Genomic DNA, 24,541 nt, shown 5'->3' with positions numbered 1-24,541 from the left:
AGAAAAACGGTAAGAATGAATGTTGCAAGGATATTTTAAATCCAAGATAAGAACTGGTTTTGCTGATTGTTGGGAATAGTCTGTCTGTAAGGAAGAGTGATTCCTAATGAGGATGGATGTATCACCTAAGTGTTTACGAAACAGCAGCAGCAAGGAAGAAATTGTGATGCATGTAGAGAGCCTTTTCTTTGAACCATGCCTGTTAGAAGGCTATGTTTGAAGCCAGTAGAAAGCATTCTCCTATGTATTGTACAATAAGCAAATGGCATGATGGAAGCAAATATCATCAAGCACTAAAAGGCTAGAAATTGTGAGTTCTTTGTTTTCCCAACAAAAGAATTTTCCACTGTCCAGTTGTCTGACAAGCAGTCACTGAATTTATTTCAGTTTCATAATCAAGATGAATTGATGCAAGGTAAGAAAATTATTTAGTAGAGGGATAAAACACATGTATGGGGTCAAGTATATTAATAACTAATGTTTTAGTTCAAATTTTACTGAAAACAATTAAGACAAATTAAACAATAGATATAAGAAAAACATTTCTACCTACCCAACAGGAGTCTATAAATAATTATGTATATCTATTTGTTAAAATGTAAACCTAAATGTATAGAAAATACTCATTTTCAAAATGAATATTATACGTAAAATTTGCACAGAGGAAAAAATTATGGTATTCAAGTATTTTGTCTGTCATGTTATTATAAAAGGATAAGAAATACTATTTCATTTCCAAATAACAATAATATCACCTTATGGTTATATGGTACATTTTGTCTGAGAGCTTAAAAGGTCAACTCAATGCAAGTTATAACAGGATTTTATCATTAAAATTAATGACTTTTCTGGTGGTGAAAATTCAAAAGTGATAAATAGCATCTGATTTTTGCTGGGTTGGCACAATACAGACATAGGAAATTTAAAATTTTTTGACTTTGTATTTTCAGATATTTAAAGAGATAAAGAGAACCATCTGGATACTTCTACAACTTTTACATAAATTTTTCAGGAGTTCAGTTTGAATCCTAAAGGTTAAAAATATGCCATATATAAAAGGTTTATTTCAATTTGAAGTATTCATTTGAGATTATTTAAAATATTTTCTTGGATTTGAAAATCTATGACATGGATAAGTTTCCAGGAATATCAAAGATGAGAATACTTACTGCAGTATAATCTGAAATTCTGACACATATCTATCGTAACATATTTCATCTATATTTTAATATATTCTCAATGTATTGTTGAAAATGGTAAATTCGAGATTATACTTTAGTCCCACATTGGTGCAGCTACTATGGAAAACAGTATGGAGGCTCTTTAAAATACTGGAATTTCCATAGGATCCAGCAATACCATCCCTGGCCATATATCCAGAGAAAATCATAATTTGAAAAGATACATGTACCCCAGTGTTCATTGCTGCACTATTTACAATAAACAAAACAGGGAGGTGAACTAAATGTCCACTGGCATGTGAGCAGATAAAAATATGAAGTATAGATACACGATGGGATATTACTCAGCATAAAAAGAAAGAATGCCATTTTCAGCAATATGGGTGGACCAAGAGATTACTACAGAGAAGGCAATGGCACCCCACTCCATTACTCTTGCCTGGAAAATCCCATGGACGGAGGAGCCTGGTAGGCTGTAGTCCATGGGGTCGCTAAGAGTCGGACACGACTGAACAACTTCACTTTGACTTTTCACTTTCATGCGTTGGAGAAGGAAATGGCAACCCACTGCAGTATTCTTGCCTGGAGCATCCCAGGGACGGGGGAGCCTGGTGGGCTGCCGTCTCTGGGGTCTCACAGAGTCGGACACGACTGAAGCGACTTAGCAGCAGCAGCAGAGATTACTAAGTAAGGCAGATAGAGAAAGACAAATGCCATAATACTCCTTATATGTGGAATCTAAAAAAGATGCAAATAAACTTATTTATAAAACATAAATAGACTAAAAGACATTGAAAACAAATTTATGTTTACCAAAGTGGAAAGAAAGAGAGAGATAAATAAGGAGTTTGTGATGAAAATATATGTAATAATATATGTAAAATAGACAAACAATAAAAACCTACTGTATAGCATACAGTACTATACACACTTTCTTGTAATAATTTATAAGGGAAATGAATCTGAAAAGAAATATACATGTATGTAAATCTGTATATATATATACACACACACACACAAATGGCCACCCACTCCAGTATTGTTGCCTGGAGAATTCCATGGACAGAGGAGCCTGGTGGGCTACAGTCTCCTGAGTGACTAACACTACTGCTATGAATAACTGAATCATTTCTGTACACGTGAGACTAACACATTATATATCAACTATACTTCAATTAAAAAAAAATACTTGGTCACAATCACAGGGTTATCTGTGATCACAACTCTCCTGATTAGTTTATCCATTGTTATTCTCTAGAAAAAGACATAGTAATATATTGTTTGTAAAGAAGATGAAGGACAAATGATAATAAGTTATATGTGCTTCCTGTAGGTATCACGTATCAATGATCTTTAGCATTGATTACACTATAATTTCAGAAGACATTTTAAAATACATAAAAATATTCTCAAAAGGTATATAACAACCACCTCTTAGAATTTCAGATGAATAATGGATGCTAAGAATCATTCACTCTTTCACCTAATTTTACAACTAAGGAAATTGGAGCACAGAGAAGTTAAAGAGACTTCCCCTTAGTTTATGCAATATAAGTTGTTAGTAGAGCTAGTTCAAAAATTTAGGTCTACTGATGCACTTTAGTTACATTATTCTATGGACTTTAGGACTTGTATTTATTTATGTTTATTAAGCAGATATAAGTCTTAGAGATCCATGACACTTTCAGTATAGAACTGTAAGTTTTAATAACTTTTTGATGATTGATTTAATTAAACAAGTACTAACATTGCAGCTAGCATCATTGTGACCTGAATAAAATGTAACTAAACTTCAGTGAGTAATACATACCCACTCATTCATAAATCATTATAAAGTATGTTTCTACTAAGTGCTAGGCAGTGTTCAAGGCATTCACAGCATAGGGGCCAACAGAAATAAACCAGTTTTCATGAGATTAATTTTTTTTAGGAAGAAATGGCATAAAATAAATATGTTAGTTGATAATAAGCACTTTGGAAGGAAGAAAAAAAAAGCACTTTGTAAGTAAGAATGCCTAAGGTGGAACGGGGTTTCATTTGAATAGGGTGTACAGAAAAGCCTCAATTTAGAAGCTAAAATTTGATTTGTTAGTGCAGGACCCATGAGGAAGAACATTACTGGCAGCTGGAATACCAGGTGTGATGATCCTTAATAATAAGTATGCCTGATGTGCTCAAGAAACAATGAAAGATCTAGAGCATGGATATCGGAGTTATTTATAGAGAAGACAAGAGCAAGGAAGTAAGCAAGTCATGGATTGATGAAGACTGTTAGGGGCCTGAGGCCATGGAGATGTATTGGACTTTTAGATTTAAAGCCCTCAAGGGGTCTGAGCAGAGAAATGATCTGATCTCACATTTTAATAAGATCACTCTGGTTGCTGTGTAGAAGACAGACTTTAGTGGAACAAAAGTAGAAGAAGGGAGAACAACAGGAAGCTACTGCAAAGCAGACAAGAATTATACTCCAATTAAAATTAATGAATTAATTTAAATTTTTTTAAAAAGCAGACAAGAGATGATGTTGACAATGAAGATTATTACACCATAACTAAATTGACTGGGAAATCTATTTCCCACACTGTAATAGATCAGTCAGGAAACAGATGGATCATTCAAATGGGATATTTTGAGAAGATTTTAATAAGGTTTATTTCCATGGGTGGATCAAGGTTATCAACCTTAGTATAATACAGATATTATCAATAAATGGTATAATACAATGAGGCTAGTTATAACAGGAAAAATATACTACCATCTAGGCCTAATGAATGGATGCAATGGGAGCATACTACCAGTCAGTTAGTTGAGCAGCTCAGTCATGTCTGATTCTTTGCAACCCCATAGACTACAGCACACCAGGCCTCCCTGTGCATCACCAACTCCCAAAGTTCACCCAAAACCATGTCCATTGAGTCGGTGATGCCATCCAGCCATCTCATCCTCTGCCGTCCCCTTCTCCTCCTGCCCTCAATCTTTCCCAGCATCAGGGTCTTTTCAAATGAGTCACCTTTTTGCATCAGGTGGCCAAGTATTGGAGTTTCAGCTTCAACATCAGTCCTTCCAATGAACACCCAGGACTGATCTCCTTTAGGATGGACTGGTTGGATCTCCTTGCAGTCCAAGGGACTCTCAAGAGTCTTCTCAAATACCACAGTTCAAAAGCATCAATTCTTCTGCTCTCAGCTTTCTTTATAGTCCAACTCTCACATCCATACATGACCATTGGAAAAACCATAGCCTTGACTAGACAGACCTTTGTTGACAAAGGCATATCTCTGCTTTTTAATATGCTGTCTAGGTTGGTCATAACTTTCCTTCCAAGGAGTGTCTTTTAATTTCATGGCTGCAATCACCATCTGCAGTGATTTTGGCATCCAGAACATAAAGTCAGCTACTGTTTCCACTGTTTCCCATTCTACTTACCATGAAGTAATGGGACCGGATGTCATGATTGTAGTTTTCTGAATGTTGAGCTTTAAACCAACTTTTTCACTTTCCTCTTTCACTTTCATCAAGAGGCTTTTTAGTTCCTCTTCACTTTCTGCCATAAGGGTGGTGTCATCTGCATATCTGAGGTTATTGATATTTCTCCTGGCAATCTTGATTCCAGCTTGTGCTTCATCCAGCCCAGCATTTCTCATGATGTACTCTGCATATAAGTTAAATAAGCAGAGTGACAATATACAGTCTTGACGTACTCCTTTTCCTATTTGGAACCAGTCTGTTGTTCCATATCCAATTCTGACTGTTGTTTCCTGGCCTGCATACAGGTTTCTCAAGAGGCAGATCAGATGGTCTGGTATTCCCATCTCTTTCAGAATTTTCCATAGTTTATTGTGATCCACACAGTCAAAGGATTTGGCATAGTCAATAAAGCAGAAATAGATGTTTTTCTGGAACTCTCTTGCTTTTTTGATGATCCAGCAGATGTTGGCAATTTGATCTCTTGTTCCTCTGCCTTTTCTAAAACCAGCTTGAACATCAGAAAGTTCATGGTTCACATATTGCTTAAGCCTGGCTTGGAGAATTTTGAGCATTACCTTACAAGTGTATGAGATGAGTGCAGTTGTGTGGTAGTTTGAGCATTCTTTGGCATTACCTTTCTTTGGGATTGGAATGAAAACTGACCTTTTCCAGTCCTGTGGCTACTGCTGAGTTTTCCAGTGATAGTTGATAGCAAACTATCACTGAAACCTAAATAGCAGAGTATGGACCTAACAGTATGGACCTAACAGAAGCAGAAGATACTAAGAAGAGGTGGCAAGAATACACAGAAGAACTGTACAGAAAAGATCTTAATGACCTGGAGAACCACGATGGTGTGAGCAATCACCTAGCGCCAGACATCCTGAAATGCAAAGTCAAGTGGGCCTTAGGAAGCATCACTACAAACAAAGCTAGTGCAGATGATGGAATTCCTGCTGAGCTATTTCAGATCCTAAAGGATGATGCTGTTAAAGTGCTGCAATCAACATGCCAGCAAATTTGGAGAACTCAGCAGTGGCCACAGGACTGGAAAATGTCAACTTTCATTCCAATCCCAAATAGGGGCAATTCCAAAGAATGTTCGAAGTACCACACAATTAAAATTGCATTCATTTTACATGCTAGCAAGGTAATGCTGAAAATCCTTCAAGCTACGCTCCAACAGTATGTGAAACAAGAACTTCCAGATGTACAAGGTGGACTTAGAAAAGGCAGAGGAACTAGAGATTAAATTTTCAACATACACTGGATCATAGAAAAAGCAAGAGAGTTCCAGAAAAAAATCTACTTCTGCTTTATTAACTATAATGAAGCCTTTGACTGTGTGGAATAAAACAAACTGGAAATTTCTTAAAGAGATAGAAATACTAGACCACCTCACCTGCCTCTTGAGAAACCAGTATGCAGGTCAAGAAGCAACAGTTAGAATTGGATATGGAACAATGGACTGGTTCAAAATAGGGAAAGAAGTACATCAAGGCTGTATATCATCACCCTGCTTATTTAACTTATATGAAGAGTACATCATACGAAAGAAATGCAGGGCTGGATGAAGCACAAGCTGGAATCAAGATTGCTGGGAGAAACATCAATAACCTCAGATATGAAGATAACCCTACCCTTATGGCAGAAAGCAAAGAAGAACTAAAGAGCCTCTTGATGAAAGTGAAAGAGGAGAGTGAAACAGCTGGCTTAAAACTCAACATTTAGAAAAACAAGATCATTGAAAGCAGACCCATCACTTCATGGCAAACAGATGGAGAAACAATGGAATCAGTGACGGACTTTATTTATTCTTGGGCTCCAAAATCACTGCAGATGGTAACTGCAGCCATAAAATTAAAACACACTTTCTCCTTGGAAGAAAACTATGACAAGCATAGACATCATATTTAACAGCAGAGACATTACTTTGTGACAAAGGTCCATATATTCAAAACTATGTATTTTTACAGTCATTATGTATGGATGTGAGAGTTGGACCATACAGAAGGCTAAGCATTGAAAAATTGATGCTTTCAAACTGTGGTGTTGGAGAAGACTCTTGAGAGTCCCTTGAATTGGAGGGAGATCAAACCAATCAATCCTAAAAGAAATAAACCCTGAATATTCATTGGAAGGACTGATGTTGAAGCTGAAGCTCCAGTACTTTGGCCACCTGATGCAAAGAACTGATTCACTGGAAAAGACCCTGATACCAGGGGGAAAAAGAGGGCAGGAGGAGAAAGGGATGACAGAGGAAGAGATGATTGGATGGCATCACCAACTGAATGGACATGAGTTTGAACAAACTCCAGGAGATGGGGAAGGACAGGAAAGTCTGGCATGCTTCAGTCCATGGGATATCAAAGAGGTGGACAGGACTAATCAACTGAATAACAACAAAGAGCAGAAACATCACTTTACAGACAAAGGTTCGTGTAGTCAAAGCTATGATTTTTCCATTATTCATGTACGGATGTGAGAGCTGGACCATAAAGAAGACTGAGCACTGAAGAATTGATGCTTTAGAACTGAGGTGCTGGAGAAGACTCTTGAGGGTCCCTTGGACAGCAAAGTGATCAAACCTAAATATTCATTGGGAGAACTGATGCTGAAGCTCCAATACTTTAGCCACCTGAAGGGAAGAGCCAACTCATTGGAAAAGACCCTGATGCTGAGAAAGACTGAGAGCAAGAGAAGAAGGGGGTGACAGAGGTTTGAGATGGTTGGATGGCATCACTGACTCAGTGGTAAGGAGTTTGAGCAAACTCAGGGAGATGGTTGAGGACAAGGAATTGTGGCATGCTGCAGTCCATGGGGTAGCAAAGAGTCAGACACAACTCATTGACTGAACAACAACTATCAAGAGGAAAGCTATACAGAGGAGGCTTCTAAGTGGGAGTAAAAGCCAAAAGGGACACTGGTCGCATGCTGGCAGAGAAACATCCAGGGAAATGATTAACCCTATGTCACTCTACTCTCTTCCTTGACCAAACCCAAGGAGAAACCAGATGGCAAGAAATACATTGATGAGGCTCCCTCAGGTTAGACCTTTAAGAATAGAATAATGATGAGAGTAAGCAATTAAGCAACAACAGAAGTCCTAACTCACTCCAAGAATGTTCACACACTGACTATTATGAACTTACTATACCTTAGAGATGGAACAACAGACTGGTTCCAAATAGGAAAAGAAGTAATACATCAAGGCTGTATATTGTCACCCTGCTTATTTAACTTTTATGCAGAGTACATCATAAGAAACGCTGGGCTGGAAGAAGCACAAGCTGGAATCAAGATTGCCAGGAGAAATATCAATAACCTCAGATATGCAGATGACACCACCCTTATGGCAGAAAGTGAAGAGGAACTAAAAAGCCTCTTGATGAAAGTGAAAGAGGAGAGTGAAAAAGTTGGTTTAAAGCTCAACATTCAGAAAACTAAGATCATGGCATCTGGTCCCTTCACTTCATGGCAAATAGATGGGGAAACAGTGAAAACAGTGTCAGACTTTATTTTGTGGGGCTCCAAAATCACTGCAGATGGTGACTGCAGCCATGAAATTAAAAGATGCTTACTCCTTGGAAGGAAAGTTATGACCAACCTAGACAGCATATTCAAAAGCAGGGACATTACTTTGCCAACAAATGTCCGTCTAGTCAAGGCTATGGTTTTCCAGTGGTCATGTATGGATGTGAAAGTTGGACTGTGAAGAAAGCTGAGCACCAAAGAATTGATGCTTTTGAACTCTGCTGTTGGAGAAGAGTCTTGAGAGTCCCTTGGACTGCAAGGAGATCCAACCAGTCCATTCTAATGGAGATCAGTCCTGGGTGTTCTTTGGAAGGACCAATGCTGAAGCTGAAACTCCAGTACTTTGGCCACTTAATGCAAAGAGTTGAATCATTGGAAAAAACTCTGATGCTGGGAGGGATTGGGGGCAGGAGGAGAAGGGGACGACAGAGGATGAGATGGCTGGATGGCATCACCGACTTGATGGACAAGAGTTTGGGTGAACTCCAGGAGTTGGTGACGGAGAGGGAGGCTGGGTGTGCTGCAATTCATGGGGTCACAAAGAGTCGGACACAAATGAGTGACTGAACTGAACTGAACTGATACCTTAGAGAAAACATATACATGCAGAAACTTGAAATATATACATTTCTGGTAATAATTCATGCATATACCCAATTTATTAACATTGTTAATGTGTTCTCCAGAGAAGGCAATGGCACCCACTCCAGTACTCTTGCCTGGAAAATCCTATGGACGGAGGAGCCTGGCAGGCAGCAGTCCATGGGGTCGCTAAGAGTCGGACACAACTGAGCGACTTCACTTCACTTTTCACTTTCATGCATTGGAGAAGGAAATGGCAACCCACTCCAGTGTTCTTGCCTGGAGAATCCCAGGGACGGGGGACCCTGGTGGGCTGCCATCTATGGGGTCGCACAGAGTCAGACACGACTGAAGTGACTTAGCAGTAGCAGTAGCAGTAATGTGTTCTCATTCTTGGGCAATGATGTATAAAGTTTAAAATTATGAATTTTAATGAAATCATTCCATTTAGTAAATCAGTGAAACATAGTGTACATTTGCTCATCTCTATATGATCAAATCTGACATTGAGAAATTATTAGATGTACTGAACGTGTGTCAGATATTTAAGAGATTTTCCAGAATATAAAAACATACTAAATTCACTCAAAGTTCTACTTATTCTTTTAACCAGCTTCTCTTTTTTCTGTCTTGACCCTCGTAGTACATGCAGTTTAAACTGATATTTCAGATGTTGAAAACCATCTCATTTTCCAAAATTAGGTAATTTTGCAAACTGTTTCTTTCTTCCAGATTAATTCAGAGTAAAATTAGTACCTCTTGGACCCGTAGAGTTCTTAAACATAGAAAGTAACAGTTCACAAAAAATAAATATTAAATTTTATAATGTTTTTTAATTTTCAAAGCATTTTTGCATTTAAGAACTCAACTAGTAAGGAAAACATTAATAAAAAATACACACTTGGCTGAGGAGGATTTTATGAAAAATTTGGGGGTTTTATGAAAAATTAGTAGCTGTCAGCCATCCAAACAATCAAAAACAAGAGTTTAACTTGTTCAAATGAGTTCATTTCTTCAGAAATCACTTCTTGTCTGTACAACTCAGTGAAGATTAGAGTGTTTTGTTTCATGGCAGAAGGGCAATTTTCCCTGCTTTCTTACCTTAATGGTCACATGCTCTTCTGCTGTGGTTTGTAGGTGTATTTCCAGTTGTTAAGCAATTAAACTGAACCAGGTGAATAAGAATTGAGATCACATCTTACTGATAACTCACTGGAAGGTGTTATCTTTCATCCACTTCCTGTATTTAATCAACAAGTAATCTTCAACCCATATCACACGAAATATCTGATACTTATTTTTGCTTCTCTAAGAAAATATATTCAAGGTTGTATTATGACGTGTGGTCATTACTTTCTTGGATAGTCCACAGAATTCTACTTGCTTGAATTATAGTATTACAAGAATTATAATTGCTTATTTTGCTCTGGGAAAATACATTATCACTTCTAAGAGTAGAGTCAGCAAACTGATGTGTAGTTTGGGCTGCTGAAGTGGAAAGAATATGGGCCTCAAAATCAGAGTTTTATTTCATTTTACAAAAACATATTTCTCTCCACGAGATTCTAAATACTTTATAAACACTAACTCAAAAAAAAAAAAAAAAAAAAAAAAAAACCTCCGAAGAAGAGTTTATCATCCATGGATCATGTTTCTCAATCACATTTTATGAATAAAGGTACTGAGGCTCAGATGGTTAAATAACTGACCAAAAGTCACATAGCTTATAAGTGGGATATTGAATCAGTCAGTCTCCAGTCCCAACAAGGGGGAAACATATCCTACTTCAGAACATTGTAAGGACTCAATGAGATGTTTAAGTGCCATCAGCTAAATCTGCCTGACACATGGCCAGGACTTAATAAATATCAGCTACTGTTTGCTATTTTTATTTAAAAAATAGGTGCCAATTGTAAGGCAAGTTCGGAGAAAAAGAGAGTGAGCCAGGCATTCAAGCAGAGAAAGGTGTTCTGCACAACAAAGGAAGTTATAAGCAAGGTGAAAAGACAGCATTCAGAATGGGAGAAAATAATAGCAAATGAAGCAACTGACAAACAACTAATCTCAAAAATATACAAGCAACTCCTACAGCTCAACTCCAGAAAAATAAATGACCCAATCAAAAAATGGGCCAAAGAACTAAATAGACATTCCTCCAAAGAAGACATACAGATGGCTAACAAACACATGAAAAGATGCTCCACATCACTCATTATCAGGGAAATGCAAATCAAAACCACTATGAGCTACCATTTCACGCCAGTCAGAATGGCTGCAATCCAAAAGTCTACAAGCAATAAATGCTGGAGAGGGTGTGGAGAAAAGGGAACCCTCTTACACTGTTGGTGGGAATGCAAACTAGTACAGCCACTATGGAGAACAGTGTGGAGATTCCTTAAAAAACTGGAAATAGAACTGCCTTATGATCCAGCAATCCCACTGCTGGGCATACACACTGAGGAAACCAGAATTGAAAGAGACAAGTGTACCCCAATGTTCATCGCAGCACTGTTTATAATAGGCAGGACATGGAAGCAACCTAGATGTCCATCCGCAGATGAATGGATAAGAAAGCTTTGGTACATATACACAAAGGAGTATTATTCAGCCATTAAAAAGAATACATTTGAATCAGTTCTAATGAGGTGGATGAAACTGGAGCCTATTATACAGAGTGAAGCAAGCCAGAAAGAAAAACACCAATACAGTATACTAATGCATATATATGGAATTTAGAAAGATGGTAACAATAACCCTGTGTACGAGACAGCAAAAGAGACACTGATGTATAGAACAGTCTTTTGGACTCTGTGGGAGAGGGCAAGGGTGGGATGATTTGGGAGAATGGCATTGAAATACATATAATATCATATATGAAACGAGTCGCCAGTCCAGGTTCGATGCATGATACTGGATGCTTGGGGCTGGTGCACTGGGACGACCCAGAGGGATGGTATGGGGAGGGAGGAGGGAGGAGGGTTCAGGATGGGGAACACATGTATACCTGTGGCGGATTCATTTCGATATTTGGCAAAACCAATACAATATTGTAAAGTTTAAAAATAAAATAAAATTTTAAAAAAAAATTAAAAAAGAAAGAAAGTGACTGGCTTTAGAGAGAAAACAGTACTCCCCTTTACAGCCAACCCTTCTTATATCCTATCAATGGGAAATTGCGCCCCAAAGGGAGGGGGCCTTAATTTATCTTTAGCATGCAGCTGGGATCTTGTGATCACGTAGTCAGAGGGATCTCACCGTCAGGTGGGCATGTAGTCTTGAGAAACTTGCACCAGGAGGGAAAAACAGGTATCACCTTAAGGGAAAACAGGCTGCCACCAGGGAAACGTGGCCACTGTGATTTCATCCCTTGTTTGTTAGGTCACCACAATGGGCAATTTTTAAACTATGAGTCCTTTGTGAACCCTAACACCAATATTGTCAGCCTTATTTTCCTTTCCAGTTCCTTTACATTTAGAAAAGATTGCACTGTAGTTTCCTCAAAATTCATGAAAAGGGTAAAGAATACAGTTGATCCAGCACCAAAAACTGGAAATCATTCATCTCCCTTTACCCACTGCCCAAGTCTAGAAGTGCTTTCATCTTCTTCCCCCTTTTGAGTGTCTACTTTTCCTCTTCCTTAGGACTGGCAAAAAAAAAAAAAAGGGCAGTAGTCTTCTGTGCTCAGATTAAAAGGCAATGAGAAATTCACAAACAGCAACAAAATTACAGCTGTGACTGCTTCATATGCAAAACTTACAAAAGCCTCAGGTTGTTATCAAGAAGTTTGGAATCCTTAAATTCCCTGGTGGCTCAGATGGTAAAGAATCTGACTGAAACGCAGGAGACAAGGGTTCAATCCCTGGGTCAGGAAGATCCCCTGGAGGAGGGCACAGCACCCCACACTCCAGTATTCTTGCCTAAAGAACCCCATGGACAGAGGAGCCAGACTTGTGAAGGCCACACTCCATGGTGTCGCAAAGAATCAGACATAAATGAGAGACTAAGCACGCAAGCACACTCAAGTCTTAATGTGATGCTGGAGAAGACTCTTGAGAGTCTCTTGAACAGCAAGGAGATCAAACCAGTCATTCCTAAAGGAAACCAACCCTAAATATTCATTGGAAGGACTGATGCTGAAGCTCCAATACTTTGACCACATGATGGAAAGAGCCAACTCATTGCAAAAGACCCTGATGCTGGGAAAGATTGAAGGCAAAAGGAGAAGAGGCAGCAGAGGATGAGATGGTTCGATAGCATCTCCTACTTAATGGACATGAATTCAAGCAGACTCTGGGAGAAAGGGAAGGACCGGAGAGCCTGGCGTGCTGCAGTCCATGGGGTAGCAAAAGTCAGATATGACTTGACTTAGGGACTGCAACAACAACAATCTTAATTCAGTGCAAGAGGAAGGGGTATTACAGGTGATTTAAGCCATCACTGCATCACCATTGTTCTGATGCAAATGAAGACGTTCAATATAATGATAGAAGAGTAAAAGACTATGAATATAAAGGATGTGCTTCTTGCCCAAATAGATCGTTCAACCTCTGTGGCCTTCAACAAGCAGATTAATCTAAAATCTCATTTTTTTCTTATTTACAAAATAGAAGCCCTGATGCATTTTCTGCTCACCTTTCAGTCTATGAGCAGCATTATCTACTCTCCCTATGTTCTGCTTCTTTCCCCAGCTAATGAAATGTGCTCAGTATTCTTTAAAACAAATGATTTAACAAAGAAACAAATAAAAAACTACTGTTTTACTCCATTTTCTTGATTTCTCTCCTATTCGTTGTCAAATTTTTTGAAAGGACTGCAGCTGCTGCCTCCATTTCCTCATCCATTCTTTACTTTCTCACTTACAGACTCCTCCACTCTCTCTTGAGTCTTCTCCTCTTCACAAAATTTGTTTCTACTATGGTCACTAATGACTTCCAAATTTCAAGTTCGGTGGAGATTTTCAGTTGTTAGTTGAGTGAAAGTCTCCATTGAACTTGAAATTTGATCAGACACAACAAAGTCTATTCATTTGGGTAAAACAATCCCAGAAAATGAGGAAACAGGGAGCAGTTAGGCCTCCACAGTATCCACAATGCCTTGAGACCAAAGAGAGGGTATTCAGTCCCTCACATTGGAAAACCCCTTATTCAGATTACTCTTTCTTTTCATACTGTTGATTCAAAATTCAGAGATCTGTCCTTTGCTCCACTTTTCTCATACTACATACTTTGCAGAGATGATAATATCCACTACTCTGACTTCAGTTTCCTTGTATGTAGGTTCTTTGAAATATCCTGGGCTCCAGTGCAGTTACCTCTTGCCCTAATGCCCAGTTGCCATCAGCTGCTGATGTTTAGAGCAATGAAGCCTCTCTCTTGTTTCCTGATCTGTCAGGCTAACCATGCTCTTACTTAGTCCAACCCTGGAGACTTCTATTTTGCCATGTTATACATTCAGTGGTCTTCAGGAACCCACCTGGGCACCCTCTCTTCAGTTTCATGGCATTGTGGATACTGCAGAGGCATAATGGCTCTCTTTCTCCTCATTTCCTGGGATTGTTTTACCCAACTCGATAGACTTTGTTGTGGGGTGCTAAGCCAGGTCACATCCCAGGTATCTCCTGCCTCCTTCTCTAGGCTTAAAGAAAAACTAGGAAGTTCTGAAAAAAATTGGGAATATGGCTTGGCCCTTTTTCAACTGGTCATGTTACTGCCTTACATATCACCTGGGTGGCCACATGTTGCACGGGCTTGCCCTCTAAGGGAAGTTGAAATTTTTCTAATATGTAGCTGGGAAAGTGAGAAACAAACCCCCTTGTTCAGAACTCCTGAAAAAGTACCTGGTTGTTTCTACTGCTGGAACTATGATGTTGTGGAGTGAAAAAGAGAAGAGAGAAGGAGTAAGAAGAGTATTTTATCCTTCACTTTCTGTCTTCACACAGTCAGCTCCCCTCTGGCAATGGAAATAGCTACTTTCAGTTTTACATTCCTTAACTTAGAATTTGTTCTTCCCTTTGCTGGGGCTTCCCTGGTGGCTCAGAGGATAAAGCATCTGCCTGCCATGCAGGAGACCGGCGTTCAATCCCTGGGTTGGGAAGATCCCCTGGAGAAGGAAATGGCAACCCACTCCAGTATTCTTGTGTGGAGAATCCCATGGGCAGAGGAGCCTGGAGGGCTACAGTCTACAGGGTTGCAAAGAGTCGGACACAACTGAGGAACTTCACTTCACTTCACTTGCTGTGGCTAAGATATAGATATAGCTGATATAGATATAGGTTTGGGAATAATGCAAGGTCCATAGGTCCTTTAGTGCCCTTTGATGGATAAAAGAAGGGTAAATGAGAGGGAGAATTAAGCATGTTTCTAACTCTCGCAAAGTGTTCCAATGGATAATAGAGGCCCAAATATTGACAATGTCAGTGGACTCTGTCCACTTGACCCACCAGACACTAGGGGAGAATCTGAAAGGAAACATTGATAATGCTCTCTATGACACAAAAGGATAATCCAGTAGAGGTTTTATGCATAAATCCACTAAATCTCCAAAGACAATTTTAATGACTTCTAGTGCAGAAGTTTGAGATATGACATAATATGGTTTCTGACTATTGCTTTTCTGTGGGATTCTGGAATCTGTGTTAAAGATCACTGGAAGTTTAAAAATAGTATCTCTAAAATTAAAATTGAATAGTTATAGCCATGTTTATTTGCCAAAGGCATGGTTGATGATATAAAAATATGATCTATTTCAACGGGCCAGGCAGCATCTTAATAAATGCATTGATTCATGCTGTGATTTCAGTCACTTGAGATGAGTTTTTTGGATTGAACCCTTTCCTCCTGATTTAAACTTATTTCATCTTATATTTCTACCTTCAACAAATTTATGTGGACAACCTGTGTAAATGGTGGAAGAAGGATAAAGAAACTTCTTTTGCTTTGTAAATTTGCATTTTGATTTGTGTGCTGTTAAAATGGTTCACAGGTGGTTAAAATAAGGAAAGCATTTATCCAGAGGTTAGAACCTGAGTGAAAATGAGAAACAGTTAGGGGTATCCAGCTAAATGGTTTCCTTATAAATATCCATTGGAATTATTCAGGGTGAAAGATGACAAAGATTTAGAACTCTGATATACCAAAGGGCTCTAGAAATTGCTTAAAACAGATCTTTTCATACTAAAAGTGGGAAATAGGAAGTGTTAAGAAGGCAGTTATCACCTGTAATCTAAATATCAATTGACTACACATGGTACCAAACGGATTCATAAACCATGAAAGTGAACTATTGCTTCTGCAAGGAGTGAAAAATAGCATATTCACCCATTCATTCAAACATTATTTATAAGAATCTAATATGTGACAGAGACTGTGGGGTTTCAGTGACAAACTATAAATTGGTGAGACATAAAATAAGGAATATTTGGCAAAACTAATACAATTATATAAAGTTTAAAAATAAAATAAAATTAAAAAAATAAAAATAATATATTCAAAGTTCTAAGAATAAAAAAAAAAGAAAAAAATAAATAAATACATGGATAAACAAGATACCCAAAGGTCATGGTAGGTTCCATAGGAGAAATGGAATAGCAGATGTTTTCATAGAAAAAAAAGAAGTTCAAAGTTGGGAATCTATTCTTCATAGTTAAGTTCAGTTGCTCAGTCGTGTCCGACTCTTTGTGACCCCATGAACCACAGCACGCCAGGCCTCCCTGTCCATCATCAACTCCTGGAGTTTACCCAAACTCATGTCCATCGAGTTGGTGATGCCATCCAGCCATCTCATCCTCTGTTGTCCCCTTCTCCTTCTGCCCTCAGTCTTTCCCAGAATCAGGATCTTTTCCAATGAGTCAGCTCTTCACATCAGGTGGTCAAAGTATTGGAGTTTCAACCTCAACATCAGTCCTTCTGATGAACACCCAGGACTGATCTGAATGGTCAGGAAATACCTCCCTGGGTGTGTGAGATTTTCAGGGCTCTAAAGAATAAGAAGAGCCATGAGAAAGTGGTCCAGATACAGGAAAGAGTGGATACAAGGATCTAAGGCTAGAAAAGCTTCATTTCTTCCAAGAAGAAAAAGAATAATGCAACTGAAGAATAAAACTAGGGAGAGCACAATGGTTTAAAAACCTGGACAAGAGTTAAAGCATGCAGTATCTTATAGATGAGGATACAGAGTTTAAATTTTATTCTAGAAGAACAGAAAGCCATTAAGAGGTTTTAAGTAGGGAAGTGACACGATCTGAATGATCTTTCAAAACTACTTGTTTTGTGGAAAAATTAGAAGGATAAAATGGGAAAATCCTCAGACTAATTAGAAGACAACTATAGTAATACAGGCTAGAGATGATTGACACTTAGACTAGGGAGGAGCAGAGAAGGTAAAGAAAAGTGGATTGAATAGACATATATTTCGGGAATTGTTCATTTTAGTTCAGTAACTCTGTCCTGTTCAACTCTTTTCGACCCCATAGACTGCAGCACACCAGGCTTCCCCATCCTTCACTATCTCCCAAAGTTTGCTGAAACTCATGTCCTTTGAGTCAGTGATATCATCCAACCATCTCATCCTGTGTCACCCCTTTCTCCTCTTGCCCTCAATCTTTCTCAGAATTAGGTTCTTTTCCAGTGAGTCAACTCTTCCCATCAGATGGACAAAGTATTGGAGCTTCAGCTTCAGTGTCAGTCCTTCCAATGAATATTCAGGATTGATTTCCTTTAGGACTGACTGATTTGATCTTGTTGTTCAAAGGACTCTCCAACAAATTCAGAGGTAAAACTAGCAAACACATCATTGAAGAAACACCAGTTTAAAGAGAATGTTGAAATAAGGATGATTCTTGGCTTGAGCAAGTGATGGTTCCATTATAAAAACAGAAAACAGCTTGCAGACAGAAAGGGTAAGCCGATGATCCAGATTTTTGGTTGTTTTCTTCAATAGAGCCTTTATTTCATCTTTAAAATATCACAAGGAGATCTTAGTAGTCATCAAGCATCTTACTGTTTCCATAGGTAGACAACTCTTAGATTTTATTCATCAGCCAGCTGAACTCTTCCTTTTTCAGAAACATAGATACCATCCCCAAATTTTCTGATATTCTCACTTATAACTGTTCTGGCTTGCTGAATCAAAATAGCTAGGTTTGATACATGTTCAATGCCATTTTCTTCAAGAATTAACTCATCATTCTGAACTCGAGCTTGTGAACAAGGAATGCCTTGTCTCATTCAAACACTGCAGATGCAACTTTCAACTAAGAAATTTCTAATTTCAACAGGAGAGTCATTCTAAATAATGAGGTTGATGGGCAAGTGGCACAAATCTCATTTTGTAAGAGGAGCCTAGTGCGATAGTCTTGATCATGTTCTACGCTTGACTATAGATACTGCAAGCAGTAACCACTTCTTTTCTATTTCCCTACCATTTGTCAGGGTATTTCAGTACAGTTCTGTCTCTCAGTTGTGTCCAACTCTTTGCAACCCCATGAACCACAGCACACCAGGCCTCCCTGTCCATCACCAACTCCTGGAGTCCACCCAAACCCATGTCCATTGAGTTGGTGATGCCATCCAACCATCTCTTCCTCTGTCATCCCCTTCTCCTCCTGCCCTCAATCTTTCTCAGCATCACGGTCTTTTCAAATGAGTCAGCTCTTCACATCAGGTGGCCAAAGTATTGGAGTTTCAGCTTCAACCTGTCCTTCCAATGAACACCCAGGACTGACCTGCTTTAGGATGGACTGGTTGGATTTCCTTGCAGTCCAAGAGACTCTCAAGAGTCTTCTCCAATACCACAGTTCAAAAGCATTAATTCTTCAGCACTCAGCTTTCTTCACAGTTCAACTCTCACATCCATACATGACTACTGGAAAAACCATAGCCTTGACTAGATGGACCTTTGTTGACAAAGTAATGTCTCCGCTTTTTAATATGCTGTCTAGGTTGGTCATAACTTTCCTTGGAAGGAGTAAGCGTCTTTTAATTTCATGGCTGCAATCACTATCTGCAGTGATTTTGGAGCCCCCCAAAATAAAGTCAACCACTGTTTCCACTGTTTCCCCATCTATTTCCCATGAAGTGATGAGATCGGATGCCATGATCATAGTTTATCAGGGTAGAGTCTCCTCATTTCAAGGAAACTGAATTCTACACTGATGTGACTGAAGTTTCTCCACAGAGTTCCTGTGGGATCCTTGACAATAACTGTGCTTTCTTTCAGAGTGATGTCAAAATTTTCTGAAATATTAACAATATGATGAGAATCATCTTCCTTCTTACAGTAGAGGTAGCAAAAAGTGTAAATAATCTCTTTTGAATGAATTATGTTTGAATTACCCTAAGGGAGCTATCAGGAAGATAGCTGAATATATGTGACTGAAGCTTAAAGAAGAGATCTGGATAAAAGATACAAATTTAGAAGTCATCAGCATCGGAGGTAAATATTCCTTATGGTCATAGTGAGGCAGGAGGTAGATGTACCCCCCTCCTCTCAAGGTAAAACAATAGGAGATTCATTCCTTATTTACCAAAACTCTAAGAGGAGAATAGCAGGACAATTAAGGGAGGAGGCTAGGCCCTGCCCAGACCACATAATTCTCATTCTTGAAGTCAAAGCACCTCCCTGACCACACATGCACAGAAAGTCTCCTTGGAGATCAAAGGGGAATGATGTTAACTAATGTCAGGCTACCCACAGGTCTGTTTGGTAGAATCCATCTTGGCTAAGAGATATGTGCGCACACATGGAAAGATCCTGAGATATACCAAAGATGGACAGTGAACCAGACAAATCAGAATGATTGGCCAAAGGAAAACCAGAAGAAATGCCTCATAAAAGTAATTCAAACTGCCATGAGGGTGCAACTCAGGCACTCTTCCTCTAAGTCAAACCGTGTGTCTAACCACATGTTCTGTGTTCTTCATCTTCTTAATAAATAATTGAGTTGTTTCACTATGTTCCACCTTTGTGGAAATTCCTTTGTGCAAAGCCGAAGGGCCAGGGCGCCTGTCACTGAACTGGCCTAGTGGCTAGGATCTAGTGCTTTCACTGCCACAACCCAGCCCCAGTCCCTGGCTGGGAACCCATGCCCCACTCCAAGCAATTGCAGGCTGAAGCCACTCAAGATCAGTAGGACTAGGTAAGATCATCTAACTGCCAGCTGTTAGATACCAGGGGTAAATCACACTTGTGTAGAAATCCTAAAAGTCTTTTGAGGGTAAAACCTGAAATTAAAAACCATTTTTGCTAAAGAAATCATCATAGAGGAGTGACCCACACTTAATTTGGGTTTTGTTTCTTGATTCGCCTATGTCTAAAATTTATTCTATTTAGTTGCACAAAGCTTCTTGCATTGTTCAAAGAAACTCCTGTGATTCTATCATTTTAAATACTATTTTCAAAGAATGAATTAGCATGTTAAATATGTTGGTGATTTACATGGGAGAATTCCTTGAAATAATTAATTCTACAAATGACAAAGAGCTGGCTAATGAAAAGTGTTGACAAAGGTAAGTCTTAGGTGTTGAGTGACAGAATCAGCTTTTACAAAAATGCAGTTCAGAGTGATGACTTGGAATGTTAGAAATAAATGATATTAGTTTATAATAAAAGTTACATGTTTCACAGACTCACAGGCTTGGAGAGCAAACTTCTCTTTGCTCGGTAGGGGAAAGCAAGGATGAGGGGAAGGGATGGTTAGGGAGTTTGGGATAGACACGTACACACAGCTATATTTAAAACGGAACACCAAAAAGGACCTACCATATAGTACAGAGAACTCTGCTCAGTGTTACGTGGACAGGGGAGGGGACTTCGGGAAGAATGGATACATGCATATGTATGGCTCAGTCCCTTTGTTGTTTATCTGATACATTGCTAGTCAGCTATAAGCAAATACAAAATAAAAAGTTTGATAAAAGAAAGTTAAATGTATCAGGTGAAACAATTATTGAAGTAGGAGATGGGAGCTACATCTCTATGTAATAGTTTATTTGTTTTTTTAATTTGAAGGTTCAAAAAGTAAAGGCTACATTTCAATTAATGATGTGATATAGGTACTTAAAATGTAAGTTTAAGCTGTGTGGTTATCAGTGAAAAGCAGATAGACCTGAAGTGTAAGTCCATGCCATCACTTTCCAGCAATGGGTCTTTGGAATCTTAATATCTATGCCACTTGTCAAATTGTCTAAATAACAGTCTAGAGTATAAGGATCTTCTCTTAAAAATTGTTTGAGGGGATTTTTCCATGTTAGTAAGCTTACTGGAAAATTATAATAGTTGCACAATAGTCCATTTACTGAAAGTTCTAAACCTCATTTCTTATCATCTTGTTGGATATTTAGAATCTTTTTATTTTACATTATTGTCATAAATTTTTATTTGTTTTGAACCTTAGCCCTTGGTATTCTGCTCTACTATTCTGAAGTTCTACTATATATAGCCCACGCACCATCTATCTACTTGACATTTTCTTTGAGGATGTTTAAAGCTGAGTGCAGAAGAATTGATGCTTTTGAACTGTGGTGTTGGAGAAGACTCTGGAGAGTCCCTTGGACTGCAAGGAGATCCAACCAGTCCATTCTAAAGGAGATCAGTCCTGGGTGTTCTTTGGAAGGACTGATGCTAAAGCTGAAACTCCAGTACTTTGGCCACCTCATGCAAAGAGTTTACTCATTGGAAAAGATTCTGATGCTGGGAGGGATTGAGGGCAGGAGGAGAAGGGGACGACAGAGGATGAGATGGCTGGATGGCATCACTGACTCGATGGACAAGAGTTTGAGCGAACTCCGGGAGTTGGTGATGGACAGGGAGGTCTGGTGTGCCGCGATTCATGGGGTCACAAAGAGTCAGACACGACTGAGCAACTGAACTGAACTGAAATGCCCTCTACTCCTTCATTCTCATACCTCCAAGATCTTTTCTGCTTTTCCCCTCAGCAGTTGACCTTGCTTTAAAAAAAAAAAAGAAAAAGGAAAAAAAGAGAAAAAGCAAAGAGAAGAAAATGTTCCAAATTGCTACAATCAACTCACCTATTTGTATCTGTGCCTATACATTCTGTTTTCCCTTCTGTTGCTTTGAATGAACAGCCTGTGTTTTTGTTGAAGGACATTTCTTCCACTTGTGCACCTGCTCAAACACACTGCTCCAGGAATTTTTCTTTGTCTTGGATATTTTAACTTTCCCTCTTGACTAAATTATTCCAAAAGCATACAAGCATTCTGCTATTTCTCCCATCTTGAAAAAAAATAAGAAAAAAAAAATCTCAATACTACATCCTTTTTCCAGCTTATTTGCTCTCCTTTAGAGGCAAACTTCTAAGTTTTCTTTACAAGCTGTCTTCAGTTCCTTTCTTTCCAGTCTCTTGAATCCTGTCCAATTAGCATTTCACCCCATATGCCACCAGAAGTTTCCTCAAGGTTATCACTACCTCAATATTTTAAGCCAATAACAAATTCTCCATCGTCATCTTATCTATAAGGCCAGCAGTACTAATAAGGCTCAGGATAGTCTCCAAAATATACTCTCTTTTCTTAGCAACCAGGTTTTCATATGTTGTTTCTCTCCCAATTTTTCGAGCTTCCCATTCTCATTCAGTTTTGCTGGGTTTACAGTATCTCATGACCTCCAAACACTAGAAACACTCAAATCTCAGTTCTAACCTTAAAACCTCTTGATTTCATACCATAACTTCCCTATGATCTCACCCATGAATTTTTTATGCTGAAAACTTCCAAATTTATATCACAAGCTCAGACCCCTCTGAACTCTAGACTTAGCCATACAACTTTCTAATAGATATATCTGCTGAGATGTAAGTATCTCAAAGATTAAACTCCTGGTCTATACCTCCAAACCTGCTCTTCCCACAATCTTACTAAAAAAAAAAAAATTCAATCTGCCTAAAACCAATCAATAAATCAATACTGTCTTTCCCACTGCTCATGCCTAAAAAAAAGTCATCTGTAATTTTTTTGTTTGTTTTCTCTTATACTTTTTCTCTATCATCACATACTTACCTTTCACCTTCAAAATATGCCTGGTGTCTGAACACTTTTCATCATTTCCTTTACTCCTATCCTAATACAGGCTACCACTATCATTCACTTAGATTATCATAATGACCTTCTAGTTCAAGCGTGTGTACTTTTTCCTGCAAGGATGAGATAGCAAGTGTTTTAGGTACTGCAGGTCATAAGGTCCTGTTGCAGGTACCTAACTCTGCCAAAATTTGAAAGCATTCCATCAACAGTATACAATTAATGAATGTGCTGTGTTTCTGTAAAATGTTATTTATTAAAACAGGAAGGTGGCCAAATGTGATCTATGAGCTGTAGCTTGCCAACACCAATTCTAATTTGTCTCCTTGACTCATCTTTCTTTCCTAATGTCTGTTGTCAACAGATCGTGCTCCCCATTTCACTCATAGTAAAAGTCAAAATTTTTCGTATGGCATACAAAGTTTCTAAACAATATGTTTCCTCAATTTTGCTCCTGTGATCTAGCTACATTGATCTTTCTGGTGGCCCTTGAACTTGCCAAATGCACGAGGGCACCAATCCTTTCTATTTCCTGTCTGAGAACCCATGAACTATAAAACTCACTCTCCACCCTCCTCAGGTCCCTGATCAAACCTCTTATTTTCAATGAAGCCTTTCCTCCCTAAGAAATCACCATTGCCCTCCTCCCAACATGGCCCATTCTCTTTCCCTGCTATATTCTTTTTCTAACCTCACCAGTTAGTATGCTAAGAAGTTTAATTTTCATTTGTCCCCCCAGTCAGAATATCTCCCATTAAAATATTGGTATGTACATGAGGCTATGTTTATTTTAATGATTTTCTATTTTATCTCCAGAGTTTAGAACAGTTTCTGGTATATAATTTAGAACTAAAAATTAAATAGTTGTTGAATGAAGCACTCCCTAAATGAAGTCAGGGAGGGTGAGAGAAAGTTCTTGGCTTAGATGCAACAGAGAAAGTACTGTAACACATGATAGAAGTTATTTAAAACTTCAAATGTAATACACCAAGGTTTATCTCTAAATTTTTTAACATAACATTTTAATGTCTTTTTTCCTCCTCTGCCTCTATGATGCTTAATTTTTTTGTGTCAACTTGATTGAACTAAGGGATGCACTGAGAGCTGGTGAAACCTTATTTCTAGATGTTTCAATGAGGGAATTTCTAGAAGAGATTAGCATTTGAATTCAACCGAATAAAGCAGATGTCCCTCCACTACATGGAAAGGCATCAGCCAATTCCATTGGAGGCACACACAGGGCAAAAATGTGGAGCAAGGGTGGATCTGCTGTTGATCTGAGATGTGCATCTTCTGTTGCCCCTCTGGTTCTCAGAATTTCTGACTCAGACCAGTACTTACACCCTTGGTCTCCCAATTCTCAGGCTCTCAGACTCGGACTAAATTCTACCTCTGGCTTTCCTGGGTCTCCTGTTTGCAGACAGCACATTCTAAGACATTTTGGCCTCCTTAACTATGTGATCCAATTCCTATAGCAAATCTCCTTTTACCTCTAACTACATCTATATCTAATATATTTATTATTGGCTCTGTTTCTCTGGAGAACCTTGACCCAATATAGTCTCTACAATGAAAATGACTTTATTTAACAAGCTTTTGAATTTACCCAATACAGCCACATGTTCATGCTCATGTGCATAGTATTTTCAGTGTACATACTAATTTCTTATTTTCTCTTATCATGCTCACAAATGAAACAGATAATATTTTCTTGGAAGCAAAGAACTTCAGTGACCATTTTCA

The sequence above is a fragment of the Bubalus kerabau genome, chromosome 8 (assembly GCF_029407905.1).
Source record: "Bubalus kerabau isolate K-KA32 ecotype Philippines breed swamp buffalo chromosome 8, PCC_UOA_SB_1v2, whole genome shotgun sequence".
NCBI lineage: Eukaryota > Metazoa > Chordata > Mammalia > Artiodactyla > Bovidae > Bubalus > Bubalus kerabau.
The sequence above is the reverse complement of the archived record's forward strand: the minus strand, read 5'-3'. Positions refer to the sequence as shown.